This window comes from Bos indicus x Bos taurus, chromosome 1 (genome assembly GCF_003369695.1).
Source record: "Bos indicus x Bos taurus breed Angus x Brahman F1 hybrid chromosome 1, Bos_hybrid_MaternalHap_v2.0, whole genome shotgun sequence".
Taxonomy (NCBI): domain Eukaryota; kingdom Metazoa; phylum Chordata; class Mammalia; order Artiodactyla; family Bovidae; genus Bos; species Bos indicus x Bos taurus.
Window position 1 is genome coordinate 94,934,055 of NC_040076.1, and position 10,124 is coordinate 94,944,178.

At 45.1% G+C, this 10,124-nt stretch overlaps 1 protein-coding gene across 2 annotated transcripts in view; it reads right to left on the minus strand.

Moving 5' to 3' along the window:
* FNDC3B (fibronectin type III domain containing 3B) overlaps positions 1–9,516 on the minus strand; it is a 358,778-nt gene extending 349,262 nt beyond the window's left edge. Inside the window, exon 1 of one of the 2 annotated variants that reach the window (XM_027541011.1) lies at positions 8,988–9,516. The gene's annotated coding sequence lies outside the window, so the exon portion shown is untranslated. Of the gene's footprint in view, positions 1–8,090; positions 8,445–8,987 lie in introns of those variants that run through there. The other variant, XM_027541003.1, reaches the window with a different exon arrangement.
* Between the last annotated feature and the right edge of the window lie 608 nt (positions 9,517–10,124).

Consider the following 10,124-nt stretch of genomic DNA (forward strand, 5'->3'; position numbering starts at 1 on the left):
CTGAGCCCCTTAAGAATAAATTAAATCGTGTTATTTCCTGGGATTTTAGAATCTTCCATTATGTCTCAAACATACTACATTTGCTCATGTATGAAGACAATTTTCCAGATAGTTATTTTAACAGAAAGCTTTTCATAATTGAACACTTTGAGTCTGTATTATATCAACTTAATTTAAACAAATTTTTCTGATTGGTTGCCTTTATAAAAAAAAGTTCATCTTCCAAAAAGTTAAAACAAGGTTTGTATCAAAAGCCTTTAATTCTTATATAAATTTAGTTTTAAACATAGCCTATAGGTGCTCCAATTGTTAACATTTTTCAGATTTCAGATAGGAGCAAAGGACTAAATTGTCACATCCTGCCCTAGGAGTCTGGTGGCAAACACAGCTCCCTCTACAACATCTCAAAAATATGAGCAAAAGACCCCTGAAGTAAACAGAAAAATGTCTTGAATTTGCAAAAAAAGTCAGAACAGCATAGAATATTTCATTAAGCACCTAGTTTAGAACTCAATAACTGCCTCCTGAGTAATAAACAAGTAAATGAAATAAAATTACATAATTATATTTTAAACTCAAACATAATCATTTAATACAAGACACATTTTAAACAGAAACTTACTAGAATGGCAAATTATGCTAGCTTTGGCTCAACACCATTAAAATCTTCTCCCTCCAACTATATGAAAACTGACAAGTAGTAGTAATATTACACAAACAAAAGATGAGAGGAGCCAGTGACTGAACCGACGGTGAGTTCTGGCAAGGACCTTTCATTAGCCAATGAAATTATAATCCAGGTGTTTTTATATCTCAACTAGGGACCAATAAAAGAGATTCAAGGATTGATACATTTTTAAATTAAGAAACTTCCCCACCTGTAATAGATGATCACTATAGTCTTAGCTTACTGGATTTATTCTTGGTGCTTTAAAAACCTCCCAACTTCCCCTCTCCTCTATGGGTTCCAACCCCTACCCCCACAAACCTCTGGTCTCCAGAGACAGATCCTTGACTCTAAACCCACACCATAAACAATCCCCCTCTGGGTAAGCTTGTGACTAGGGACCTGCTTCTCATTGGCTGTACCTTGCAAACAGTTCAAGTACGTGCGTGCTCAGTCCAACTCTTCGCAACCCCATGAACTGCAGCCCTCCAGGCTCCTCTGTCCATGGATTTCCCAGGCAAGAATATTAAAGCAGGTTACCATTTCCTTCTCCAGGGGATCTTTGCAACCCAGGGATCAAACCCGCATCTCCAGCATTAGCAGGCAGATTCTTTGCCACTGAGCCACCAAGGAAGCTCAAGTACCAACCATCAAGTCATCCTCCCAAGTGAGCCTGTACTTTGCTTCAACAGAAACCTGCCTCCGCCTAGCCAGTGACTGAAGCATTCTCTGCCTTTTAAAAAACACATTAATACTATATATACAGTATTGTGTATTTCAAGGCAAAAAAAAAGTGCTTACAAATATTTTCCTATATTCAAAGGCATTCAGTGTCAACTAAAGAATAAAGCTTTTCCTCAACTACCTAGGGGCTTCCCTGGTGGCTCAGGTGGTAAAAAATCTGCCTGCAATGTGGGAGACCTGGGTTCAGTCCCTGGGTTGGGAAGATCCTCTGGAGAAGCGAAAGGCTACCGACTCCAGGATTCTGGCCTGAAGAATTCCATGGGCTGTATAGTCCATGGGGTCACAAAGAGTCAGATACAACTGAGTGACTTTCACTTTCAATTACCCAAGTGCATTCCCAGCAGCTGCACAAGGATGAGAATTAAGGTTTACTTGAAAATAACAGGCTCACAGTTGAGCTATTTCAAATCCTTAAAAATGATGCTGTGAAAGTGCTGCACTCAATATGCCAGCAAATTTGGAAAACTCAGCAGTGGCCACAGGACTAAAAGGTCAGTTTTCATTCCAATCCCAAAGAATGTTCAAAGTACCGCATAACTGCACTCATCTCACACGCTAACAAAGTAATGCTCAAAATTCTCCAAGCCAGGCTTCAATAGTATGTGAACCGTGAACTTTCAGATGTTCAAGTTGGATTTAGAAAAGTCAGAGGAACCAGAGATCAAATTGCCAACATCCGCTAGACCATAGAAAAAGCAAGAGAGTTCCAGAAAAAAATCTACTTCTGCTTTATTCACTATGCCAAAGCCTTTGTGTGGATCACAATAAACTGTGGAAAATTCTTTAAAACATGGGAATATCAGACCACCTGACCTGCTTCCTGAGAAATCTGTATGCAGGTCAAGAAGAAACAGTTAGAACTGGATATGAACAACAGACTGGTTCCAAATTGGGAAAGGAGTACGTGAAGGCTGTATATTGTCACCCTACTTATTTAGCTTATATGCAAGTACATCATGGAGAAACGCTGGGCTGGATGAAGCACAAGCTGGAATCAAGACTGCCGGGAGAAACATTAATAACCTTAGATATGCAGGTGACACCACCCTTATGGCAGAAAGTGAAGAGGAACTAAAGAGCCTCTTGATGAAAGTGAAAGAGGAGAGTGAAAAAGCTGGCTTAAAGCTCAATATTCAAAAAACGAAGATCATGGCATCCAGTCCCATCACTTCATGGCAAATAGATGGAAAAACAATGGAAACAGTAGAAAACTTTATTTCTTTGGGCTCCAAAATCACTGCAGATAGTGACTGCAGCCATGAAATTAAAAGACACTTGCTCCTTGGAAGAAAAGCTATAACCAACCTAGACAGCATATTAAAAAGCAGAGACATTGCTTTGCCAACAAAGGTCCATCTAGTCAAACCTATGGTTTTTCCAGTAGTCACATATGGATGTGAGAGTTGGACTATAAAGAAAGCTGAGTGCTGAAGAACTGATGCTTTCGAACTGTGGTGTTGGAGAAGACTCTTGAGGTCCCTTGGACTGCAAGAAGATCCAACCAGTCCATCGTAAAGGAAATCATTCCTGAATACTCATTGGAAGGACTGATGCTGAAGCTGAAACTCCAATACTTTGGCCACCTGATGAAAAGAACTGACTCACTGGAAAAGACCCTGATGCTGGGAAAGATTGAAGGCGGGAGGAGAAGGGGATGACAGAGGATGAGATAGTTGGATGGCATCACCAACTCAGTGGACATGAGTTTGAGTAAGCTCCAGGAGTTAGTAATGGACAGGGAAGCCTGGTGTGCTGCAGTCCATGGGGTCTCAAAGAGTCAGACACAACTGAATGACTGAACTGAACTGAATGTCTTACCACTCTCATTGAATGTATTAACCTCATTAAAGTGAAGAAGAGGCATTGTGATTTCCAAAGTGAAAACACAGTAGGTTGCAAATATTTCCCTATACAGAAAATGATTTCTCCCCCCATTCTCAGCTATAACTGGGCTTCCCTGGTGGCTCAAATGGTAAAGAATTTGCCTGCAATGCAAGAGACCCAGGTTCGATTCCTGAGTCGGGAAGATCCCCTGGAGAAGGGAATGGCAACCCACTCCAGTATCCTCCATCCTATTCCCCAAACTTCACCCCACCAAGAACCTGTTCTGGGGCTTCTCAGGTGGCACTAGTGGTAACGAATCTGCCTGCATTGCAGGATTCCATCCCTGTGTAGAGAAGGTCCCCTGGAGGAGGAAATGGCAACCCACTCCAGTATTTTTGTCTGGAGAATCCCATGGACAAAGGAGCCTGGCAGACGACAGTCCATGGGGTCACAAAGAGTCAGAAGAGACTGAGCATACACTCGACATGCAGCTATAATTACTGAAAGCTCAAATAATAGACTTACTAAGATACCATACGGAGAAGGCAATGACACCCCACTCCAGTACTCTTGCCTGGAAAATCCCATGGAAGGAGGAGCCTAGTAGGCTGCAGTCCATGGGGTCACTAAGAGTCGGACACGACTGAGCGACTTCCCTTTCACTTTTCACTTTCATGCATTGGAGAAGGAAATGGCAACCCACTCCAGTGTTCTTGCCTGGAGAATCCCAGGGACGGGGGAGCCTGGTGGGCTGCCGTCTCTGGGGTCACACAGAGTCAGACATGACTGAAGCAACTTAGCAGCAGCAGCAGCAAGATACCATACAGGGACTGAACCCCATGCCTCTATCATTCAATTTTGGAAATTCCTCTAGGAGACTGTCGTTCTTCCCCTCCACCTTAAGAATGATTCTGAATCAAGCTGACTGTCTTGTCCACTTCAGCAGTGCCAACCAGCTATGGACCACATGTAAGGAAATACAACTTTTGAGAGGTCACAAATCAACTACGGCATTAGGAATATGGAGAAAATAAAATTTCAATCTTTAGATTGAAATTCATCACAAATAAAAAAAAATGAATCATTTTTCAAAGTGTCCAAACACGATTTGGAGGTCTCTGAAAACATGCAAACTAATTCCCTAAGAACAACTCAGTTTTTAAACTTTGCAATGTAATAAACTATGGAGTTTGTGCAAGGCTTTGCTAAACACTGTTCAATACACTGACTCATATTAACCCCTTGTGACAACCACTTGAAAAATGGTACAGGTAAGATGTTTTCTCCTTATACTAAAATGAAGAAACAGACTAACAGAGTTTCAGAAATCTATCAAGGACACACAGCTAAGAAGTAAATTAAGTCCCTGACAGACTATTCTGATTTCAAACTGATACTCAGATGTGGCCCTCACTAGGGGATATAAGATTTGGGAGGCCCATGAGATCTCTAATCTTTGCCTATCATTTCAATATCTTTTAAATTATGTCTCATTTGTATTAAGCACCTTGATGTCCAAAATATGGAACTATGCATCCTGAGTTAAATCATGTTTCCAGTATTTGTCACGATCACAAGAACACCATAATCCTATTTATAACATGATTCTTATGTTGGTTCTTTGACAATAACTATGATCCCAATAGTCAGGAAAGGGTATAGAAAGGTTTTTCAGCTATCTGAATGGTCTAATTAACTGATGCCTCACCTTTAGTTGAATTTACAATTTTCAGAGATGGAGGCCACACAATTCACACAACACTAAAATAATATAGAACAATTTAAAGCTGACTTACTAGTGTCTTTCAGAATCACATTAATACTCTAGGGTCAGGATTATGAACTGCAATTATCCCTGAGCAATACAATAACTATGAAAGATAGAGCAGCTTCAGATACATTTATAACGAATCTAGAAGTTACTGTTTTTAAAATTCTAATAAAAGATTATTTTGTCATCTGTCTTTTCCTGAAAGCAGTAGGCAAAAAAAAAAAAAAAAAGGAAAGAAAAAGGTATTGGGTTATTGGATATTTATGGATGAAATCCAGATAAATGAATGCTTATTTTAACATGAGTTGGAATTTTCACTTTCATATATTAATAAAATAAAGTTGTTGAAATTCCTTCTACCAAATAAATTCTAAAATGCAAAAGATTTAAATTAAATCCACTTATCAGAAAACTATTTGACCATATGCCACCAAGAGAATCTTCCTTTGGTAGTAAAGCAATGATTTTAATTCTTCAGGTTAATCATGCAGCTAGATGAGGAAAGTGAATGCTGATTTGGTTATATTATTTACCTGAATGAACACATTTGAAAAAAATCACCCAATGAACAGGTAAATGGATACTGGGAGTAGTTTTTTTCAACTTATTAGTGATTTTTTCATACCATTCCCTACTTATACTCCTTTATTATACTGAAAATAACCAACAATTCCTATAAGCAGTTATTTCAATCAAACAGAAAATGTCATTTAAAGTTTTTGTCTATCAGTTTTTACTATGACAGGCAAGTATTTTTAAAACAATTATTTGCTTGTTTTTGAGCTACAGGTAATCTGGTATTTGAATTCCACTTAACAACTAAATCTAAGCATCTTCTGGTGGTATGGAAGAAAGCAAACTGAACTAGGCAATCTTAAAAAGGAATGGGATCCAGTTAAACATAAATAGATTTGAGAGAAAGTTCCTCTTTACAGTCCCCAAAATCGGGGTACCTAACCACTAGCCACAAGTAGCAGTTTAAAATAATTAAAAGTAAATACAATTTAAAATGTAGTTCTTCTACGAACAGGCCACATTTTAAATGGTACAACAGTTACACGTGCCTGGTGACTGCCATACTGGACAGCAGAGATATAAAACCAATTTCATCACCAAAGAAAATTCTATGTGATCTTGTGCAAGTTGCTAAATTTCTATGAACCTCAATGCCTTGTCTATAAAATGTCCTTAACATCACCTAAATTGAAAGACTATTAGAATTTTAATGAGATAATGTTAAAAAAAAAAAAACAACCCACCACTATATGCAGTACTTAGTACACATTAGATATCCAAAAGAGTAATTATTAATCTAGTATTGCATTTTAATCTAAAATCACAAACACGGAACAAGTCATTCCCCCTCACTGGGCCTCATTCTCCTAAAACTGAAAAGTTGGGAGGTTCTTCAGGTTTTCAGTTCTAAGGACACTATCAAATGTCGCCACTTTAAATGAAATGTTAGGCAAAACTCCTACTGAGTAAACTACTACCTAGGCTCCTAGAGCCAGCTTCCTAACTGATCCCAACCATTCCTCCAGAAACCCCAGAAGACTGACTCTCCAATATAGCCCATGGTCTGACGTGAGCTATTTATAAAGTCTGTCTTAAAAGGTTACTGGAATATCTTTCTGAAATTGTACATACTGTAATTAGAAGCTACAACCTCCTATCCCATGATGATATCTTACAGTTTTAAGATCTCTTTTAAAATGAACACTATCTTTATGTAGAATTCTTTTCTCTTAGGAGCATATAAACCAAAACATTTTAAAAGCGCCTAGGAATTTAAGTACCATTTTTTAGTGACTTTTTCTTTCTACCAAGTATGCCTCATTCTTGGCCAGCTTGTGCGTGACCCTCTCGTGTCTAAACAAAGTGAGAATTTCCGTATGGTGGAGGGAGGCGAGTGACCTTACAGGTGAGGTTCCTTTGCAGGACCAGAAAGCAAGCCCAAAGACTTTACCGTCATTAACAGCCGCTCCCGGAGAGCCAGGAAATTTACAAAACGCCGGTTCCACAGAGGCCGCTTCCAACCAGGGGAAACCACTGGCCCCCATACAAGGCACAAAACCAGGGCTACAGGCTGCTCTTGGCGTGGCTGCATGGGCTCTTCCCCCGGGCGTAGTCCCGGCCCCGTGTCACAGCTCTAACTTGAGAGTAAAGAGCAGCTCAGGCAGTAGAACAGAGCATTTTTGCCAGAGGCCAGAAGCCTCAAAAAAAAAAAAAAGTGTTATTCCAGAGCAGATTCCTTTTCTTCCGGGTCTGTCTGCTCCCTCTGACTCTTTGCCCACAACCACCGTGCCTCCCCTTTCCCAATGCCCCACCTCTCTCCACATTAAAAAAAAGAAGAAAAAAAAAAAGGTGGCGTATTCCCTCTTCCTTAGCTTTCCCTACGAGAGCCTGGAAACTGGAGGAAATTCAAATCAAATTAACTGCACATCAAAAAATAAACAGACAAGCAATCAAGGGGGGTGCCCACCCAACAAAAGACCTCGCCCGTTCCAAAATATGATTAAGCCTGGGTGGAAGAGGGGGAGGGAGACTAGAAACCAACAAGGATGGAGAGATCAACGTATGAATCTGCGGCCCCGGCTTCGGCCCACTGCGGCCAAATTCCAAATCTTGTTTCAAGAACGTGCTGGACTGATGAGAAAAAAATTAAAAGTTTTAACTTTTAAGGCAGTCCGCAAACGGTACTGTCTAGATAAAATGCCATCGCTTCCCTTAGTCAAAGATAGAAGGGTGGGAGTTGAGATTCGAAAAGCTCCAACTCCAACCGCGCACTCCTGGAAGCCTCCCCGCCAACGGCGCCGCCGGGCGGCCCTGCCCCGTCTCCGGGGACATCAGGCCCGGGTGCTCGGGCTCTTACGGGGCGCGGGGACCGGACCTTTGGGAAAGTTCGCGGGCACAGCCCGAGGCCCCACTTTCCGCCCGGAGTGACAAGCCCTTCCCACGCCGGCCGGCCCCCGCCCAGCCGCGGGCACCAGACGGTCCGCGCGGCCCCTCCCGGCCGCCTCGGGGCGCGGATTCCGCCCGCCCGCCCCACCCCGGCCCGGGAGCCCCTCGGGGTGACCGACTGACCGGAGCTACGCTGGCCCACACACCGGGTCGCCCGCTCCTTCCCGCCGCGCCCCACTCCCCCGCCCGAGCTTCCAGCCGCCAGGCTCGCCGAGTCCGGCCGCTGCCGCCGGTTACCGCCCCCAGCCCGGGGGGAGCCCGGGGGGCAGGACGGGGAGGGAGGACGTGGCGCGCACTGAGGTGGCCAGCGGCGAGGCGGGGAGTGTCCCTGAGAGGCCTGGCCTGGGCCGGGGGCCGGCTCGGGCTCGGGACCCTCCCCGCGAGCATCCCCGGGTCGGAGGTCCCGGCCCGCCCACGCCTGGCGCGGAGAGGCGGCCCGACTTCAGCCCCACTTCGCACACCCGCCCTCCTCCCTCCACCATATGGAAATCTACAGCCTCAGAAAGTGACACGTCGAAGATTCCTCGGCCTCTCCGCCCGCCCTCCCCCTCCTGGGCAGCGTTCCTGCCGCGGAGATTCCGGGAGGGGGAGCGGATTCCTCGGACAAAATCTGCTGGGAAGGCTAGGGAGGGCGAGGGGGGAGGGAGAGCCCGGGAACCACTGCCCAGATTTTTTTTTTCCCCATCAAGAAAGAATCTACCCGTTTCTTTCCCTCCTCCAAACCTTGGCCAGCTGTATGGATGAGCGGGGGCCGGGAGACCAGTAAGACGCGGCCCCAAAGCGCAGGCCGGCACCCCCCACACCGGGCCCCCTGTTCCCGGGGTGCCCAGATCAGCGCAGGGCGCCCCAGCACTCTGGCGGCAAGTTTTCCTCGGGAAGCCCGGCGCTCCCGAAGCGCTCCGGGACAGGCACGCACTTTGGCAGACTCTGCGTCCGGACGGGGCTTTCCAGCGCGCCGAGAGCGGCGGCAGAGACTTGGGATCCCGGTCCCCTCCAGACTCCCGCTCCTGCATCCCTTACCTTCCCTGGGGCTGAAACGCGGGGCTCCGGGCGCGCCACACACCGGGTCTCCCACGCCTCCCCAGCCGACAGCCCCGAGAATCCCTGCCGCCCCTTCGCTGCTCCCGCCGCCGCCGCCGCCGTCCCCACCGCCGATCTCCTCCTCCTCCGGCCGCCGCCGCCGCTCAAATAACTACCAGGAGGGTTAGATGGGGGATTCCGCCATGTCAATGATGTCGGGACCACATGGGGATTTGGGGCCCGCCCACTGCCGTAATCTGCAGAGTATAACCGCCTCCACAAGCCCCGATTCGCAGGAACTGTGGGATCCTCCGTTTCGCTCTAGTCCTGCATAACTATCCAGAAACTCCTTTTAGTTCAGCTAGACTTTAAAGAAGTCTGAGGCTTAAGGGAACTAGCAACTCCTGAAAGGCGAGGAGTTCATGTTCTGCCAAGATCGCCAACACCGGTATAAATGCGGGGTTTGCTGTGTAATTATCAGAGTTAAGAATAAGACATTTTTTCATTTGCACATATATGGACTGTGAAGAAAGCTGAGCGCCGAAGAATTGATGCTTTTGAACTGTGGTGTTGGAGAAGACTCTTGGGAGTCCCTTGGACTGCAAGGAGATCCAGCCAGTCCATTCTAAAGAAGATCAGTCCTGGATGTTCTTTGGAAGGAATGATGCTAAAGCTAAAATTCCAGTACTATGGTCACCTCATGCGAAGAGTTGACTCATTGGAAAAGACTCTGATGGTGGGAGGGATTGGGGGCAGGAGGAGAAGGGAACGGCAGAGGATGAGATGGCTGGATGGCATCACCGACTCGATGGACGTGAGTTTGAATGAACTCCGAGCGTTGGTGATGTACAGGGAGGCCTGGCGTGCTGCGGTTCATGGGGTCGTAAAGAGTCGGACACGACTGAGCGACTGAACTGAACTTTTTTAAAATCCCCACAACCTTGTGAGCTGTTCTGTCACCTCCTTTCTCTATTTCCCTCAGCACTTTGTTCATACCATTCACATAGCATTAAGAGATTTTATTATATTAATACCAAAGTTACAGTGTATGTTTCCCCTTTTCGGTGCCCAATATGCGCTCCTAAGAGCAGAGACTGTTCCTTACTCCTGTCTGTATTTCTGTATCAAACAGAGTAT